At 41.6% G+C, this 20,205-nt stretch overlaps 1 long non-coding RNA gene across 3 annotated transcripts; it reads left to right on the forward strand.

The window, feature by feature from the left end:
* The first annotated feature begins 10,412 nt into the window (after positions 1–10,412).
* LOC110530039 lies at positions 10,413–16,191 on the forward strand. 3 transcript variants are annotated; one of them, XR_002474476.2, is made up of 6 exons: positions 10,413–10,783; positions 13,082–13,253; positions 13,539–13,676; positions 13,945–14,047; positions 14,369–14,508; positions 14,758–16,191. It is a non-coding gene; the product is annotated as an uncharacterized LOC110530039 (long non-coding RNA). The 3 variants fall into 3 exon arrangements; XR_005052894.1 differs by having other exon boundaries at positions 13,926–14,047; positions 14,369–16,191; XR_002474475.2 differs by having other exon boundaries at positions 14,369–16,191.
* The last annotated feature ends 4,014 nt before the right edge of the window (positions 16,192–20,205 follow it).

The raw sequence follows: 20,205 nt of genomic DNA on the forward strand, positions 1-20,205 counted from the left end.
CTCGGGAGTGCTAATGAGCTCTCTGGGCATATTTGAGGCCGAAAGTGTTATTCAGGGTCACAAACACAAGCTGGAGTTTGAGATCGTGAAAACCAGTCAACATCCTCTCCTCTCGGGCTCTACATGCGAATGCCTGGGACTGATGCAGTTCACCATACCAAATGACCTGCACATCGTGGAGCATGTCCAGCAGGGACCCCTGTCCAAAGAACAACTACTCAGCAGATATGACGATGCATTCAACGGACCCGTTGAATCAGTACCTGGGGAGGTACACTTTCAATTGAATGAGAGCTTCACTCCAGTCCAGTGCGCTCCTCACAATGAAAGTGGCTGTGAAGGCCCAGCTGGAGTAAGTATGAGGCCGATGGCCACATGACATCTGTGACTGAACCAACTGACTGGATCAGCAATATGGTCCTAGTGAAAAAGCCAGAGAAGCTGAGGGTCTGCATCAACCCAAAGCATCTGAACCAAGCACTGAAACTCACCCATTACATTATGGCGACACTGGAGGATGTCCTCTACAAGGCCTGGATTTTCACCTTGGGGGACACCCAAGATGCATTCCGGCAATGCAAGCTGGATGAAGAAAGCAGCTCTTCATGACTACCTTCTGGACCCCCTGGGGTCAGAAATGCTGGTTCAAGCTCCCGTTTGGTGACTCAGTGGCAACTGAGGTATACCAACACAAGCAGAACAAGTTGGCTGGGCTCAAGGGCACTGAACCCATCGCTGATGATGTCCTGATTGTAGGCTGTGGTGACACAGACAAAGAGGCAGAACGCGACCACGATGTGAAGCTCCTGGCACTGATGGAGCACTACCGCTGTGCCTTGGCCTGAAGAAGCTGCAGGTCAAGGTGAAAGATGTCCAGTTCTATGGCCACATTCTCTCGGCCAAAGGCCTGGAGCTGGAACAACAAGATGTTCAACAGATCAATCAGGCAGACTACTTAAACGTCACAGCCCAGCCCAGATTAGGCAACACACTGACTAGGACGAACACCTACAGTAACTGAAGTCCATGGTTCTCACAGGTTGGCCGTACCTGAAAGAGGAGACACCGTTCACAGCGAGAGAATAATAGACCTTTCAAGATGAGATCTGCTTGCAAAATGGCATCTTGTTCAGAGGTCAGAAGGTCATTATCCCCAAATAACTACACCCAGAGATGCTTACTCGAATACATTCCAGTCACATTGGAGAAGACGCATGCTAACGCCAGGCACATGAAACATTATACTGTCAAACATGCAAGCAGAAATTAAAGACTTTGTCAGCAGCTGTACCACATGCAACGAGTACACTCATGAAGAGCAAAAGGAAACCATGACGTCGCACGAACTGCCCACAAGGGCCTGGCAAATCGTCAGCATGGACTTAGTCTTTTTGTCTGTGGCTGAATGTCTTCTCATTGTTGATCACTACTCCGACTTTTGGGATATTGAACTGCTCCCTGACTTGTCTGCAGAGACGGTCATAAAGTGCTGCAAGGCGCAGTTTTCAAGGCAAGGCCAGCCTGACAACGTCATCACAGACAATGGCCCACAATTCACTGCACAGTTCAAGCGTTTCGCCTCAGAATGAGAGTTTGACCACTTGCCCCCCTCTCCAAGTCATCCAAAGGCACATGGCAAGGCAGAGTCAGTTGTCAAGATTGCAAAAAAACTGTTAGGCAAGGCCTTGCGTGACAGCAGCGAGCCCTGAAAGTAATCTTACAGTGGGGGAACATACACACAGAATACATGGACAGCAGCCCAGACTCCCATCCCCATAGCTAACAAGCTACTTGAGCCCTGCGTCATTGTTGGCATCACGGACAACTGCGCCACAGAAAGTGCTTCTACATCCGGACTGCTCGAGACCTACCAGAGCTGGAGGTGGGTGAAACGATAAGGATTGTACACATACCTGCCGATAACTGACATCTGCAAGCAGACTGGTGGCCCCATATGTCCCAGAGCGGTGGGGCCATTTTTAACAGTTGACTGAAACATCGTTTAGGTGTAGCCTAGGCTGCTGCAACATTTATGTCATGAGTGTTTGCTTGTCTGTCCAGAGTGATTACGTGTTATCATCTTTGCTAAATAAATACCGGAGGCAAGTGGAAATCCTACCTGAGCGCACTCTAAAAAATGCACTGTGTCAAGGTCTCTCTTTAATCTAACTTTAAATGGTGATGCGATGGAAGCTATTAAATCATTCAGAATTGTTTTTCGACATTCCAGAAAAGACAGTCGAAAATTCGATATGTTCAGCAAGTAAAGCATCGTAACGTGCAATTACCTGCAAGCTCCTTGTAGTTGTTAACAAGTTTGTTAACAATACTTTCCCTCTCGTCGTGTCCTCTAAAAGCAAATTCTTGCTTACGACCAAGGCTCAGACTTTCCAAGAAGCAGGGCCAGCAATACTTTTGATACCAGTTGGTATTGAATGCCCTCACCTTTTCATCCTTCATGAAACTGATCTTTTTTAAATTCACCCCTTTTCTATGTACCCCAGAGAATCAAAGGGGTTCTTCAACAAAAAGTCCACAACATTTTTGGCAGCATTGGCCATTCTGGCAGAGAAAACTGCACACTGGTGCTGGTAGCTAGCTAACTACTGAAGTTAGCAAGGAACATTTTTATAAATTGCACTAACTGGACACAAAAATAAAGTTCTAAAACCAAGAAAACTACAATATACCTCCTCTGTCTCCTGTAATTTGAAAAAACTAATTTGAATTGAATAATATGACAAAAATGCTAAACTATCACTCTTCACTCAATCTCTATCCAACAATGCCACCAAGCCTCTCAACACATAGAACCCCCAAAATGCTCTGTGGCACAATCCCAATACAACTCAATAGGTTCGTTCTCTGATCCTAATTATATGATTGGATGGACAATATGTCAGTTCATATTGCGAAAGCTTTGATTGGTTGGAGGACGTCCTCCAGAAGTGGTCATAATTACTATGTCTGTCTATGGAAGGGGGTGAGGCCTACAAGCCTCCTAGGTTTTGTATTGAAGTCAACGAAGCCAGAGGAGGATGGAAGCTAGCTGTAGCACCAGCTACTCCATGGTGCTACCCCAGACAGTGCTGTTGAAGTTACTGTAGACATCCATTGCAAAACAGTGTATTTTAATCAATTATTTGGTTACATATCAAATCAAAATTAATATATTTAGTGTTGTTTTATCTAAAAAGGATAACATTAACAATGTTATACTATTTTAATGAAATGTCACTCAGGAGGGTGGTCGTCCTCTGAGGAGACCACTGGAAGATTGTGATCATTGCCTTTTTTTTCTCTATCAGGTGAACGTCGATTTCTACACAAGAGACACCATTGCTTAGAATCTCCTCTAGCCAACGCCATCTTGTTTTGACGGTGCCCAGAGGAAGGCCTATTGTCACGGCCATCATGGGAAGAAGTGGAAGTATTCAAAATATCGCCAACAAAAACAAGGAAAAAAAAAACAAACAACCAACCAACCAACCTTGCCACTTACAAGGGCCGTAGTGCCCCTAACAAAATACAACTTCCCACAACTAACAAAGGGGAAAAGGCTGCCTAAGTATGATTCCCAATCAGAGACAACGATAGACAGCTGTCCCTGATTGAGAACCATACCCGGCCAAAACATAGAAATACAGAACATAGAATGTCCACCCAAATCACACCCTGACCAAACCAAATAGACATAAAAAGGCTCTCTAAGGTCAGGGCGTGACACCTATAGCCTTATGGAAAATGAGGTGTACCCTCGATTCATTCAGTCAACAACTACAAGGACCTGTGTTTTACTGCTGCTGTGGGTGAATTGTGCACTGGACTTGAACACTCCCTCTCCTGGATTGGTTTGCCTGCTAAACAGCTGAGGAAATCTATTGACTTCCATTAGCCTTAACAGTGTCTGTTCTTTGTATATATTTATGATGATGTATTTGTGTACTTGTAAAATTTCATATTTATTCATTTCATTGCAAGTTGTACTTGTAATTCAGCCTGTTGCTATAATGATTTAAACAATTTTAAAAAACTATCATGGATTTAGGGATGCTGAAACTCCCAGCAACCAATGCTTACACCAAACCCATGCTTTCAAAACCATGAAGGGGAGTGTACAAGTCCACACTTCCGGAGAGTAGAGAATTGGGGTGCGGCCTTAGTCCGCTTGACCCCCTTTGGCACGTTAGGGCATCAACCATGGCTCTCCACCTACACTGAACATTGGAGGAATGGCTCACCTGAGAAACACAGTCAAAGCCAGCTGTGGCAGCTGAGATTCAGAGATTTATCAATCCCAAAAGTGACACCAGACAGTGACTGAAAAACAGTGTGAGGGAAAAGTATATGTCTGGTTAAACAAAAGTGGAGATCTGGAATCTGGATTGAAGACACACACACCCCTTCCAGTTGGCATATATTGGCTAACTGCTTTTGGATCAGAGATAACTTATACTTGAAACTAAGAGGAATATTGTATTTTAAATGTAACCTTTATTTAACTAGGCAAGTCAGTTAAGAACAAATTCTTATTTACAATGACAGCCTACCCTGGCCAATCCCGGACAACACTGGGCCCATTGTGCTCCGCCCTATGGAACTCCCAATCACAGCTAGGTGTGATACAGCGTGGACTCAAACCAGGGACTGTAGTGACGCCTCTTGCGTTGAGATGCAGTGCCTTAGACAGCGACGCCACTCGGGGGCCCAAGAGAACAGACATTTCATACTGCAACACTTTGTATATTTCATACATAGGATACTACATATACAAGTACTTTACAAAACCTCTTGGTCCTTAGACAATGATTAGTGCCATACTATTATGCTTTTATTAGCAGTACCCGAATACCAATTCATGCTTGCTGACGACATATTGTCAAAGAGAAGTGTTTGACTTGACCACAAAGTTACTGACTGTTTCAGTTTGGCAGGGAGGTTGAAAGAAAAATGTAATGCTAGCACTGCAGGTATTGAGTAAACTGTGATGTACTTTCCCATAATAAAACAATTCTATTTTTGACCTACAGTGTGTTGCCTACACTACATTAAAGCCACTAGTTACATTGTACCATCAGAATATTGACACATGCATACAGTACCCGTCCAAAGTTTGGACACACCAACTCATTCAAGGGTTTTTCTTTATTTTTACTATTTTCGACAATGTAGAATAAACTATGAAATAACACATATGGAATCATGAAGTAACCAATAAAGTGTTAAACAAATAAACATATATTTTAGATTCTTCAAAGTAGCCACCCTTTGCCTTGATGACTGCTTTGCACATTCTTAGACCCACTCCAATTTGCATAACGCCCAAACAGATCCACAAATGATGCATTCTCTATTGCACTCCACACTGCCCTTTCCCTCCTGGACGAAAGGAACACCTATGTGAGAATGCTATGACTACAGCTCAGCGTTCAACGCCATAGTGTCCTCAAAGCTCATCAATAAGCTAAGCACCCTGGGATAAAACACTAAACACTGACTTCCTGACGGGCCACCCCCAGGTGGTAAGGGTAGGTAAACACCACATCCACCACGCTGATCCTCAACACAGGGGCCCTTCAGGGGTGGGTGCTCAGCCCCCTCCTGTACTCCCTGTTCACTCATGACTGTACAGCCAGGCACGACCCCAACACCATTACATTTTCCGATGACACAACAGTGGTAGGCCTGATCATAGACAACAACGAGACAGCCTAAAGAGAGAAGGTCAGAGACCTGGCCGTGTGGTGCCAGGACAACAACCTCTCGCTCAACGTGATCAAGACAAAGGAGATGATTGTGGACTACAGGAAAAAGAGGACCAAGCACGTCCCCATTTTCATCGACGAGGCTGCAGTGGAGCATGTTGAGAGCTTCAAGTTCCTTGGCGTCCACATCAACAACAAACTAACATGGTCCAAGAACACCATGACAGTCATGAAGTGGGCACGACAAAACCTATTCCCCCTCAGGAGACTGAAACGATTTGGCATGGGTCCTCAGATCCTCAAAAAGGTTCAACAGCTGCACCATTGAAAGCATCCTGACGGGTTGCATCACTGCCTGGTATGGCAACTGCTCAGCATCCGACCACAAGGCACTACAGAGGGTAGTGTGAATGGCCCAGTACATCACTGGGGCCAAGCTTCCTGCCATCTATGACCTCTGTACCAGGCAGTACAAAGATTGCAGCTACCCTAGTCATAGACTGTTCTCTCTGCTACCGCATGGCAAGCAGTACCGAAGCACCAAATTTAGGTTCAAGAGGCTTCAAAACAGCTTCTACCCCCAAGCCATAAGACTCCTGAACGTCTAGTCAAATGTCTACCCAGACTATTTGTGTAGCCCCACACACACCACTGTCACTCTCTGTTGTCATCTATGCATAGTCACTTTAATTAACTCTACCAACATGTACATACTACCTCAACTAACCGGTGCCCCTGCACAATGACTCTGTACCGGCACCCCCTGTATATATTGCTATTTTTTACTGCTGCTCTTTAATTACTTGTAAAGTTTATTCTTTTCCATTTAAAAAAAACTGCACTGTTGGTTAAGGGCTCGTAAAGTAAGCATTTCACCTGTTGTATTCAGCGTGTGTGCCTAATAAAATTTGACTTGATTTGATTTCTGGGTCTTCCTTTCCTGTGGTGGTCAGCATAGCGCAGTTTCATCATAGTGCTTGATGGTTTTTGAGACTGCACATGAAGAAACGTTCCAAGTTCTTGAAATGTACCGCATTGACTGACCTTCATGACTGTCATCTCTCTTTGCTTTTTTGAGCTGTTCTTGTCATAATATGGACTTGATCTTTTACCAAATAGAGCTATCGCCTGTATACCAAATCAAACAAATGTATTTCTAAAGCTCTTCTTACATCAGCTGACATCTCAAAGTGCTGTACAGAAACCCAGCCTAAAACCCCAGACAGCAAGCAATGCAGGTGTAGAAGCACGATGGCTAGGAAAAACTCCCTAGAAAGGCCAGAACCTAGGAGGAAACCTAGAGAGGACCCAGGCTATGAGGGGTGGCCAGTCCTCTTCTGGCTGTGCCGGGTGGAGATTATAACAGAACATGGCCAAGATGTTCAAATGTTCATAGATGACCGGCAGGGTCAAATAATAATAATCAATACCATCCTTACCTTGTCACAACACAACTGATTGGCTCAAACACATTAAGGAAAGAAATTCCACAAATGAACTTTTAACAAGGAACACCTGTTTATTGGAATGCAATTTAAGCACCTTATGAAGCTGGTTGAGAGAATGCCAAGAGTGTGCAAAGCTGTCATCAAGGCAAAGGATGGCTACTTTGAAGAATTTTTGTTTTGTTTAACTCTTATTTGGTTAGTAGATGATTCCATATGTGTTTTTTCATAGTGCTGATGTCTTCACTGTTATTCTACAATGTAGAAAATTGTAAAAAAAAAAAACAATACCCATGAATGATTAGGCGTATGCTAACTTTTGACAGGTACTGTATGCGCATGCGCACAGGCGCACACACAAAATATTTCTTACAACATTTCCAAATTCTTTACTGACAGAACAATTTGAACACCTACAGTAATCACACAATGCCACATCGCGCACCACCAGAAGGTGTTACATCATCCAATAGAAATGAACCAGTTTCCCTCCCAACCCATCCTCTCATAAGCAGAGCCTAAATTGTCATCATACCGTCAGAGTAGTCATTGCAGTATGAATTCATTTTAATTGCAAACATTACGCCTCAAGAAACAGATAAGAATCTGATCACGAAGCTAAGTACGATGTAACTAAACTCAGCAAAAAAAGGAAAAGTCCCTTTTTCAGGAGACTGTCTTTCAAAGATAATTCGTAAAAATCCAAATAACTTCACAGATCTTCATTGTAAAGGGTTTAAACACTGTTTCCCATGCTTGTTCCATGAACCATAAACAATTAATGAACATGCACCTGTGGAACGGTTGTGAAGACACTTAACAGCTTACAGACAGTAGGCAAATAAGGTCACAGTTATGAAAACTTATGACACTAAAGAGGCCTTTCTACTGACTGAAAAACACCAAAAGAAAGATGCCCAAGGCCCCTGCTCATGAACGTCCCTTAGGCATGCTGCAAGGAGGCATTGAGGACTGCAGATGTGGCCAGGGAAATATATTGCAATGGGACGCCTAAGTGAGACGCTAAGATAGCTCTACAGGGAGACTGATCGTCCTCGCAGTGGCAGACCACGTGTAACAACACCTGCACAGGATCGGTACATCCGAACAATACACCTGCGGGACAGGCACAGGATGGCAACAACAACTGCCTGAGTTACACCAGGAATGCACCATCGGTGCTCAGACTGTCCGCAATAGGCTGAGAGAGGATGGACTGAGGGCTTGTAGGCCTGTTGTAGGCAGGTCCTCACCAGACATTACCGGCAACAACATCGCCTATGGGCACAAACCCACAGTCGCTGGACCAGACAGGACTGGCAGAAAGTGCTCTTCACTGATGATACGCGGTTTTGTCTCACCAGGGGTGATGGTCGGATTCGCGTTTATCGTTGAAGAAATGAGCCTGACACCGAGGCCTGTACTCTGGAGCAGGATCGATTTGGAGGTGGAGGGTCCGTCATGGTCTGGGGCGATGTGTCACAGCATCATCGGACTGAGCTTGTTGTCATTGCAGGCAATCTCAGCGCTGTGCATTACAGGGAAGACATCCTCCTTCCTCATGTGGTACCCTTCTTGCAGGCTCATCCTGACATGACCCTCCAGCATGACAATGTCACCAGCCATACTGCTCGTTCTGTGAATAGTTTCCTGCAAGACAGGAATGTCAGTGTTCTGCCATGGCCAGCGAAGAACCCGGATCTCAATCCCATTGAGCACGTCTGGGACCTGTTGGATTGGAGGGTGAGGGCCAGGGCCATTCCCCACAGAAATGTCCGGGAACTTGCAGGAGCCTTGGTGGAAGAGTGGGGTAACATCTCACAGCAAGAACTGGTGCAGTCCATGAGGAGGAGATGCACTGCACTATGTAATGCAGCTGGTGGCTACACCAGATACTGACTGTTACTTTTGATTTTGACCCCCCCCCCCCCCCCCCCCCCCCCCCTGCCGCCTTTGTTCAGGGACACATTATTCCATTTCTGTTAGTCACATGTCTGTGGAACTTGTTCAGTTTATGTCTCAGTTGTTGAATCTTGTTTTGTTCATACAAATATTTACACATGTTAAGTTTGAAAATAAACGCAGTTGACTGTGAGAGGATGTTCTTTTTTTTGCTGAGTTTACTTGAGCATGTAGGGTTGCTCTTTAGTCAGTCAGAAGAGGTCATTGGGATAATACATTGGGATAATACTATTATGTAGGTTATGTAATTCAAGACATATTTGCCTGAGGATGGTGCTGCGGTTAAGGCAGCCTTCCTCGACAATCATTCCTTTGCCGGCATGGCGTCGAAGCCTTATATTGGTAGGCTTTTGCTTCCTTAAAACCAGTAGTGTCTATATTTTAGCCAACAGTGTCCTCTGGTGGTACTAGAAATTGAAGAAGCCTAACACCTTATGATGGTTTTAGCTCACATTAAAGTAATTGTCCAGTGAAAATCTCACATTTAAAATGTAATATTATGTTAACTCATACCCAAATAATGTTGTTACTCATCCTATACTCGTATGTAGCCAAAGCATAAATTGGCTACATATTTTTTTTTATGACTGGTAAACACCCACACCATTCTGTTGTTGGTGTACGCCCACACCATTCTGCTGTTGGTGTACGCCCACACCATTCTAACACAGAAAATCTGCTTTTTAACATACTTAATTAAAAGTAAAACTATTTCACTCATATTGCTATTAAGGATAGGTCATATTTCATAAAAATATGGAAACACTGGAGAGTTACTTTAAATTTACAGTGGACTAGGATGTGAATTTGACGTTGCAGCTCATGGCAGAGGCCCTTTATAACAAAGGCCTCTCTGAAACGATCAACTTGCAGAATATTATTTATTATTCATTAAATAGCCCACTTGCACAGTTTGCCTGGTTGACCAGACTAGTACCAGGACAAAATCTGAGCTTAGTAAAGGCCCAGTTTTACTTTTTTTAAATAATTATATGGATAGGAATGATGTGGATTATTTTATCCCCTATTTTGCAATCCAATATCAGATCAATAATGGTTGATTTTAAGCTAGTTTATCAGAAAAAGATTGGATAGGATCATTTTAATCAAGGGCCACATTCAGTAGGCAAATGTTGTCCAATGTTGCAAATAGAAATGTCATGTTGAAAAGAGGTAAGGTTCGAATTTCCCACTTTGAAAGTATCAGAATCAACCAATAGGAAGCTCTATGCAAAAAACGTACTGACATTTTAACTCAGAGGTTCCGAGTTTCTGAAGTTAGCTTGAAGGCAAAGGCATCACAAATTGACGCATAGGGAGGTGTCAGGGGGGTGTTTCCCCAACCATTACTGGCTTTATCAGAACTGATCTGATTGCTCAAAATACTAATCAGTGAAGGAAAAAAATATCAGAATTGGGCTTCCTGTGTAAACGCAGCCTCTGACAAGTAGCACAAGGAATCACATTGACTCTCTTCATAGTTTCCAAGTCGGACATTTCTGAGTTTCCAAGTTCCGAGACGTCTTTAACAAGGCAGAAGGATGAAAAAGTGTACAACTGGGGTGTAATCATTACGCCAATTCTATGGCAAAACGTTTGCAAAAGAAACCGTTTACTCCAAACGGTAAACATATTGAAAAGAAAACGAGAGTTTCTACTGGACAAATTCAGGTAGGTCCCTCCACGTTTCATTTGTTTGCTCTATTTGCTTCTGTTTGGTTCTTAAACGGTTTACGTTAAAGGTTTCTTCTGTTGCAAAATGTGCTAAACGCGGTTGAGTTCTGTTTTATTCTTAAACGGAAGTTGTAGTTAAGTCATGTTTCTCTCTTTTTTTAAGTGTCTGGAAGATTTCACTCCACTTTAGATCATGGAAGAACCGATCATTTATAGATGTGCAGCTTGTGTCACACACTTCTTAGACTATTCAGATTGGAATGGCAACCCGCTGAAACCATAAAATTAACTCCAACTTCTGTTTAAGAACCTAGGGTGAAGATGATATTTTCGACCTAGTTAAGTTAATTAGGAGTAAATGGTTTGCAACGGAATCTGAGTAATGAATACACCCCTGCTGCTGCTCATATTCTCAGTTTTCCTGGGAATTGGCTACTTTGAAAACAATGCCGCGGGTGAAAATGTATTGGTTGCGAGTTGTAGGTTTTTGAGCTACTTCTAAATTGCACTGCGGACTCCATAGCATTTCACTTTTTGTGTTATCTATTCATTTCACTGTGACCTGCTGCTGCTGACTATCAGGTAGTGAGGTAGGCTGCTGCTGTTAAGTGAGGGAGTGGTGCGGGGAAGGCACTTCATATACCGTCGTTGGAAGGGAGGGACGGACCGGAGTGCCAGAATTAAGCCTAGGCAACCGTACCACCGTGTGGCTGTCGTCTACCTTTGAACGTCTGACTAACATGACACCAAAGCCTTACCAACGTCTGCGTGTACCTAACATGTCGTCATACCAACGCATTACTAACATCTGCTTCATGCATGAGTGTTAATAAAATTCATAAGGTGCGTAGTTATATTCATTCAATCTCAACCATAAATGTTAGAAACTTAGCAGACAGAGAGCGCTTCTGCTGCAGCAGGCAGCTCAGCTGAGTCACGTCCGAGAAGAGCAGCACGAGCGCACATCTCAGTGACGTGAGATTCAACAACAAACAGCAGCCCTAGGTAGCTAGCTACATACTTCTCCCTGTAGCAAACTACATACTTCTTCTTTGCTTCATTCTTTGTGTCCTGACCGCCCCCAGTCCTACCAATCATGACAGCCAACACAGAAAGGGAGAGACACGGAGAAATACACAAACAGTTTCAGAGAGAGGATCGAACAATGTGCTTTCTCTCTGGGTATGTATGGCCAGAAAGTTGAAGTCAGAGGACAGAGGAACGAACCGATTTGATACGCTAGTTTACTGGCTAGACACGATTCTACTGTCAGAATGGCAGGTAAAATATTGCAAAGGCTGGGAAAGAGAACGGGTTATAATGTAATTGATTAAGAGCATCCCAGGAGATGACAGGAAAGCTTACTGTCGGTATTGCAAATCAGAAATGAGAGCCCACCACGCCGATCTTATTTCTCATTAACAAATGGAGAAACAAGAAAAACGCTGCTCCATTTTCTAATGCAAGAATATGACACAGGAACTGCATTTGTAAGAGAGAATAACACAGTTAAACAATCAGAGTTATTGATGGCTACACATTGCATGCCACTCCAGCATTGCAACTGTTGATCACCTGGGATGTGTTGTTGAAGACATTATCTTCAACAGTATCCACAGAACAAAATGCACAGCGCTCATCAATGCAGTTTATAGGACCTGCGGTGCATGAGGAACTAAAGGACATTGGGAATGAGTCTTACTCATTGATTAATGATGAAATTAGTGATGTCACAACCAAAAAGCAACTGTGTGTGGTGATAAGATACCACAGCAAGAAACTCTCTCAAATCACACAAAAAAAACACGAAAAAGGCATGGTGAGTAACTTTTACCATCGTTATCTTCACGCTGTTGGCTAGAGCGCATGTATAGCCTACCATGATGAGGTTATTATGGACAAAAGAGCAATATTATTTTTTTGTCATGTCAGCAGAATAAGACCCTCAATATTTATTGGAAAGGAGCATCAAGCTCATCACCTTACACTTTCACCACCCTGTGAAGTTCCTAATTTATTTTATTTGTAGCCTAATAAACTGCATGCTTTCCTGACTCATAGTGGGAGGGCCACGTCATTGACGTTTACTTCGATATGATGGATTTATATCAATACTTGCGTATTAAAGCGTTTCCACTGACATTTCTCGCATAATACATTTTACAGACACAAAAAGATCCCACCTTTCCGAGCGCATTTTGTTTTGTCTACATTTGTAAAGTTTACGGAAACGAGTTCTGTTTCCATTAGACCTGTCATGAAATTTTGTCCGACGTACTGTACTCTCATAAAAAGGCATTCGGCGACAAGGAGAACTCTGAGGGGGTGGTCAAAGTCCTGTCGTACGTGGAAGCGGTTTAGAAGGTCAAAAACACTACTGACGAGATAGAGGTCGCCCATCTGATAAAGGAGCACAGGCTGGAGCGGGAACAACTACTGACAGACCGACCACCTGAAGTCCAAAGAGGTGGGCAGTGTGCACCAACCAACTTAGTTAACCAACTCTTATAAGGTGTAATTCACTCCAAATTAAAGTTGGTCAGATGTTGAGAAGTTCTCCTCCCCGCTAGGTGTTTTTTTTAAATATATTTATTTTAGATGAATGGGAAAGATAAGCACCATATCATTTCAGCATTATGGAACTATCACTTTTTCATATTAGGGTCTCAAGACATTCTCATTACTTTTTTGGGATAAGATTGCAGGTTGTTTTTTGGTCTTCTGATTGTATGATGCCTTTTCTTCTCTGTAGGTATGGAAAACATTGTTAATGGAGATGCCCATGGCATCAGTGCTAAGAGTCATGGGTAAGATGACACCAGACCAAGTCCTCTAACCAGGAAGGTCAGATGTGGTAGCGGTTTGCGAGATGATCCAGAGTTTAAAAAAGGTGAGACATACCTACCTGCTGTCTCTCACGCTCAATGAACTGGGATTCATTCACTTGCTGCTTTCTGCTAAGGTCAAAGAAAGGGTCTGTTGAGAGATTCCGTGGGTTCCTGCCACATCTCTCCCCACATGCCACCATCTCAAGAGGGCACAGGCATTCCATGCATGCTCTGTTATGAGTACATGTCATGTAAAATTGTAATGACCATTCCAGGCATTTTAGAGAGGGAGTATTTTAACATGTACCAAGTTGGTTGTGTCTGTTACAGGTTCTTGTGCGGATGGAGGCAGAGACACTCTGAGGGAGCTATAGTTCCTTGCACAATCTCAGCCGACATGTCTCTTCGTGAAGTAACAGCTAAGCTGGTCAAGGTACAGACATTAAGTGTCACACTACAAAATGTGCATCTCGAAACGCACATTGTTTTACATGCAAAAACCTGCTTGCTTGCCAACTAGTCACACTGTCTGAAACCAGGGTCATGTCCATAAGGGAACCAAACTGAAGATAATGGACTGAAACAGGGAGGAACTTATCGGACTTGGTCCAATAAGAAAAGCTCATTTCTGTTTTCAAACGTTTTGCTGCCGAGCCCGACTGAACATGGCCCATTTCTTTGATAAAACATGACGTTGTGTAAGTGCTATGACTGTGGGTCATAGCTTACCGCTGCGTCATTGATCTGTTCACAGATAACCAGTGGCTATACAGACTGCTCTCCCCATTCTGTGGGCTTCGGAGAAAGGGATCACTGTGAACATGTTCATCATATTCACCAACAGCGCCTGCTGGCACGGCCAACCCGGCGGAGTGTCTGAGGATGTACAGACATGTAAGTTGGATGCATCAAGGTAATCCTCAGAGAATGATTATGTGGTGTACCACTGTCTTACCCCCACTGCTCTGTCAATGCCAACCTGTGCTGCATTGATTGAAAAATAGACTTTTGGAAAACACTTGCACAGATACCATTTCACATGGAATATATTTTTTAATTACATGTGACTACGCTACTAACTACTCTTTAATCACAATTCAATCATGTTTGTGTCATGCACCTTATCTGTGTCATTATGTGCAGCTTGGTCAAGTACATTCTGGGGTCGTTCCTCCTCAAAGCACAAGAAAGAGGATTTCGACACTCACCAACGCAGATTGTTCTGAAATTGTTTCTGTAGTTAGAAACATAAGAAAGCATTTCTACAACATTTTGTTGAAATATAATTTGCACTGAGAAATTATGCAAATTGATTTCACCCAAATTGGCAATTTCAATGTAGGATTCATATAATATACAATAAATATAGTATGCAACATCTGATTTCCACGAAAATAGCTTAGCAATTATTAAAATATGAGGAATCCAAATAAATTATAAAACGACACATACCCACCCCAATTGGTCAGTATATAGTATCAGTTCTCTCTGTTTGAAAAGTTGTATGAAGCTGTGACTTGGAGTATTGTTTATTCATGCTATGTAATCTAGTCAGAGTAAATCATTATTTTATTTTTTCCTGTTTAGAGAGATCCTGCTACTGCCATTTTATTTTTTTAATGATGGTGTCGTGTTTATCAAATGTATCACAACATTTTCTTTGGAACTTTGGGTAGAAAACCAATAGCTTTTGCTCATGATGAAAAGACGTTGTGGTCATCCACAATTCAAGTGTCACGCCCTGACCATAGAGAGCCCTTGGTTCTCTATGGTGTTGTAGGTCAGGGCGTGACCAGGGGGGTGTTCTAGTTTTCCTATTTCTATGTTGGTGTACTTGGTATGGTTCCCAATTAGAGGCAGCTGATTATCATTGTCTCTAATTGGGGATCATACTTAAGTTCTCCATTGTTCCCACCTGGGTTGTGGGATATTGTTTGTGCTTGTGCTAGTTGCAATGCTGATGTCACGTTTTTTTTTTTTGGTTTATTTGTTTTATTTTTTGAAGTTTCACCGTAATAAAGATGTAGAACTCTACACAACGCTGTGCCTTGGTCCATCCATTATCAAGATCGTAACATCAAGCCAGTCCTCCATGAAAAAAGTTGAGTTTGTCCTTCTCTTAGGCTTAATCTGTGTCCAGAAAACCACCCCTGTGTGTTTGGTGAAGAAGCAAACTACTAGGCTACAGCAGTTCTATTGGTTTCAATGTTATGGTCTCTAAGGGTTTTCAATGGTAAAAGTCCCAAACACACACAGTAAAGGCTTTTGTATTGGGTTAGGTTTAATGGTAAGTGTCACTAATCACACAACATACCATCACCAAATTTACTAAGAATTGGGGTTGTAACAGTTTGCGTTTCGGTACAGTGGGAAAATTAAATGTCATTCACAATGTTCCTGGCATTGTCTGTTGTGACAGGACTTTATGCTGGGACTCTTACATTTCCACTCTGATGCTGCGTTTTTGTAACCATGTGGGAGTTTACCAGTTGTGAAGTCGTAAATACAATTTGTGATGCATTAATCACTCTCAAACAATTACTCCGATCAGAATTGGATCAGGCAGCTGTGCTGACGCAGTGCATGTTTGAGATTCTGAGTAAAATTGCTTATATTGCTATTTACTATAGCCTATTTCAATAAATATGTTGTATTTTCATAAAGCAGGAGAATCTTACCAAAGCAGCACAAAATACCTATTCGGATAATTATTTTATTTTAACTCTCGAATATCTGACAATCTGGAATCAACAACCAAAGTGTATATATATTTTTTTTATAGCGGACACGCGCAGGTGTCATGCTGAAGAAGCCCAAATGTTCTATTTTCTCTTAATTTGATACGAATATGACTTGACCTATTAAACCACTCTTTCATTTTAATGCATGCTAGATTTCTCCAGCTGTGTAATTTCATTATCAAACAGATGAATGAATCCTAGAACTCTGTTCGATATCTCAAAGGTAAGTTGTTTTTGAATAACCCCAAAACATGGGATCTAAGGTAATAATGAGAGAAAAAAACAAACAATAGCAATATATACAAATCTAATGATAAATTTTAACAAACAGTGGAGCAAAGCATTAATAGACAGAAAGTATGCATGTGAGGTCAGGGGGAAAAAAATGACCAATAGCCATACTAGCCATACTAACTGAAATATGATAAAAGCATTAAGACATTAAAGTTCTGAGTATTTTCCAAACTTCTAATAGTGTTTTGTCCTAAAGTTTCAGCTTTTAAATGGGAATAATTATGGAAGTTGGAGTCTGCTATTCTCATTCACAGATTTATTTTGAATTACATATTTTAGGCCACACGAAGTGAAATTGAGCATACAATACCAAGATGGAAAAATCAAAAGTCAAAAGAGTTGAGGCTACAACTGAGGAAGTCTTATGAAATAAATGAGTAGTTGGCCTAGGCCTATTCCTTTTATTATTCTAGCAATGTGCAACCCACCTACAATGCATATAGTAGCCTAGGACTAACAAGAGAGGAGGATGTGGGAAACATTTTGAATTAGTTTATAATTCTCCAGTTCATGATGATTTACAACCCATCACAGAACACACAGCCAGCCAGGCCTGTTGACTGTCACTCCACCAGAATGGAATAGGCTATTTGAAAAGATTTGCCTCCACTAAATATATTTTGTCAATGTCATGATGCCTCTCATCCCTCTAGTAGCATTCCAGCCAAATGCGTAGAAGTATTTTTATTTAATGTGTTACTTTTTGGTACATTATTTGGGATGGCTGTTAGTGCGATAACATTGTCTATGGCAGGGATGTCAAACTCATTCCATGAAGGGTCTAGTGTCTGCTGTTTTTTCCTTTCAATTAAGACTTGACTTACTAATTAGTGACCTTAATTCATCAAGCGGGTACAAGGGAGTAGCAATAATCGATCCCTCCTATGTACACTGATTTTCAGTTTTGACCTATGGTGTTAACGGATCTTTTTTATTGTTGTTGTTTGGACAAGTTACTTCAGCTTTCGGACAAGTAAAAAAATAAATAATAATAATACTTTAAAAAAAAGTTTAATTAAAATAATAAATAAATAAAGTATTCGGTCCTACATGTCCAAAAGACAAGTCTAAAAATGTTAATGTCAAGCCCTGCTTGTGACTTTCATAAAGGGGGCATGGCTGTAGCATGGTACATCGTCCTCCCACTCCAGGGTAATGTGATGGGCTGCCACTGGGCAGATTCGATTCTGCTGAGCCACAGGGCACCGATCGTTGGCACGTGACATGAATGGGCAAAAACAATGAGGGTAGAGCGACCTTCTCAAATCGAATGTCAACAAGGCAACATGGTGCATCATCCAGAAACCTCTCTTTCCCATAAATGTTTGAATTTTCAAATTAGTTTTCATTGGGAAGAAAGGTAAGGTGTTTTTTAAATCAAAGGCAATCACTTTTGCATGTGAAAACACAATCATAATCATTATTCCACGTGGAATAATCATTATTATTGATTATTATTCAATAATTGATTATTGATTATTATATGATTATTATTATAATCATTATTCCACGTGCTCCTATGTCTCCTATTACAACGTGCACATAGGCCTGAATATTTTTTTTCAGCTCAGATTTGCTCGAGGCATAGGTCTACAAGGGTAATGTGATGGGCTGCAGCGTAGGCATAAACTATAGGCATAATGTTTTTATTTTGTAAATATATACAGTATATTTTTTTATGTATTCATTTTGGTTTAGAATGTGAACTGAACCGAGGTCCCCGTTCAGTACGAATATGTGTACCGTTACACCCCTACTGAGAATGCATTACATAGTATGAATAAACAATACTCCCAAGTCACAACTTGTCAAACAGAGATCTGATACTGTATACTGGCCATTGGTGTGGGGTTTGGGTGGTCCGTGGGTGGTGTTTGACCATTTATTTGGATTCCTCACATCTTAACCATGGTTGAGGTTTTTGTGCAAATCGGATGTTTGGTACTATATTTGACTAACTGAATCCAAAACATTTAAATGGCCCATTTGGGTGCAAATTAATTTCTCAGAGTTCAAAACGTCTTTCAACAAAATAATAAAATATCTGTTTCTAATTAATGGAACTATTTCAGAACAATCTGAGATGGTGGGTGTCATGACTTACTGAAATGACATGGAACAACACTGGTTATCAAAGTAGTTGTAGAGTTGCCAAATGTTTTGTCTCATCTACAACTATAATCAGCGTTATTCAAATCATTGTTATTCATCATGCCTCTATTGTGTTTTGTTTTTGGTAGAAAATAGGTAGCTTTTCCAAACTGATAGTGTGCGGGCTGACCTCAAAGGCCACTCCATCGCCGCCCCTGCTGAGGACAGGGGCATGCTCGACCTCTAGGGCTTTGACTTGGGAACCGTGGACGTCATCCGTAACCTTATCCTGATCTTCGAACAAATTCTGGACCGTACAAAGAAATACAAACATTGATAGAAATGGTGGAAAGACTGAAATTGACTTGGCTCGCAATGACGCACAAAGTGCCCTGGAGAACAGAAATTCTAAAAGATATTGAAATTTACAATACTGTTTTTTATTGTAATCATGAGTGAAATGAAGATGCGTCCAGCAGGTTCAATCAAATTGTGGAAACGTGTATTCGGTTATTATCTTAAAGTTGGTAAAGGAGACCTAAAACGATATCATGATATGCGACTACATATATATCACACTACAAGAATGGATATTAAAGTAAAGATTCACCCATTTTTTTTATGTCAAATTGTATTTGTGCAATTAAAAATGGGTGAATCATTCCTTTAATGCGTACAGTACTCTTATGGTATAACAATGCTTTTTTTCAAGAATAAATAATGGTAGACATTACATGGAAAGACTATTCACGATTATTCAAGATGTTTCCTTTAAATTGAGGAGCGGTGGTGTAAGAGACCTGTATCTTGTAATGGGCAATAGTTCCATTGTAGGTTTCTGTTGGAGGGGATCACTGTACAGTACATTACTACTATGATATGTTAAAGCGATAAAAAAATAAATAAAATGTTGGTACCTTATTTAAAAATTGTATGTAACTATGCACGCCAATTAAGAACAAATTCTTATTTACAATGACGGCCTACCAAAAGGCAAACGCCTCCTGCCAGGACGGGAGCTGGGGTTAAAAAAAGAAAAGAAAATGTATTTAAAATATAGGACAAAACACACATCACGACAAGAGAGACAACACAACACCACATAAAGAGAGACCTAAGACAACAACATAGCAAGGCAGCAACACATGACAACAGCATGTCCGCAGCATGACAGCAGCACAAAACATGGTACAAACATTATTGGGCAAAGACAACCGCACAAAAGGCAAGAAGTTAGAGACAACAATACATCAATCAAAGCAGCCACAACTGTCAGTAAGAGTGTCCGTGATTGAGTCTTTGTGTTTGTAGCGAACTGAAAAGATGAGCGACTCGAATGTGTTAGCTTTGGGGACCTTTAACAGGAAGAGACTGGCGTTGCATGTGGAGGATGACGGCTGCAGTAGATATCTCAGATAGGGGGAAATGGGGACTAAGAGGGTTTTATAAATAAGCATCAATCAGT

This window comes from Oncorhynchus mykiss, chromosome 8 (genome assembly GCF_013265735.2).
Source record: "Oncorhynchus mykiss isolate Arlee chromosome 8, USDA_OmykA_1.1, whole genome shotgun sequence".
Classification (NCBI taxonomy): domain Eukaryota; kingdom Metazoa; phylum Chordata; class Actinopteri; order Salmoniformes; family Salmonidae; genus Oncorhynchus; species Oncorhynchus mykiss.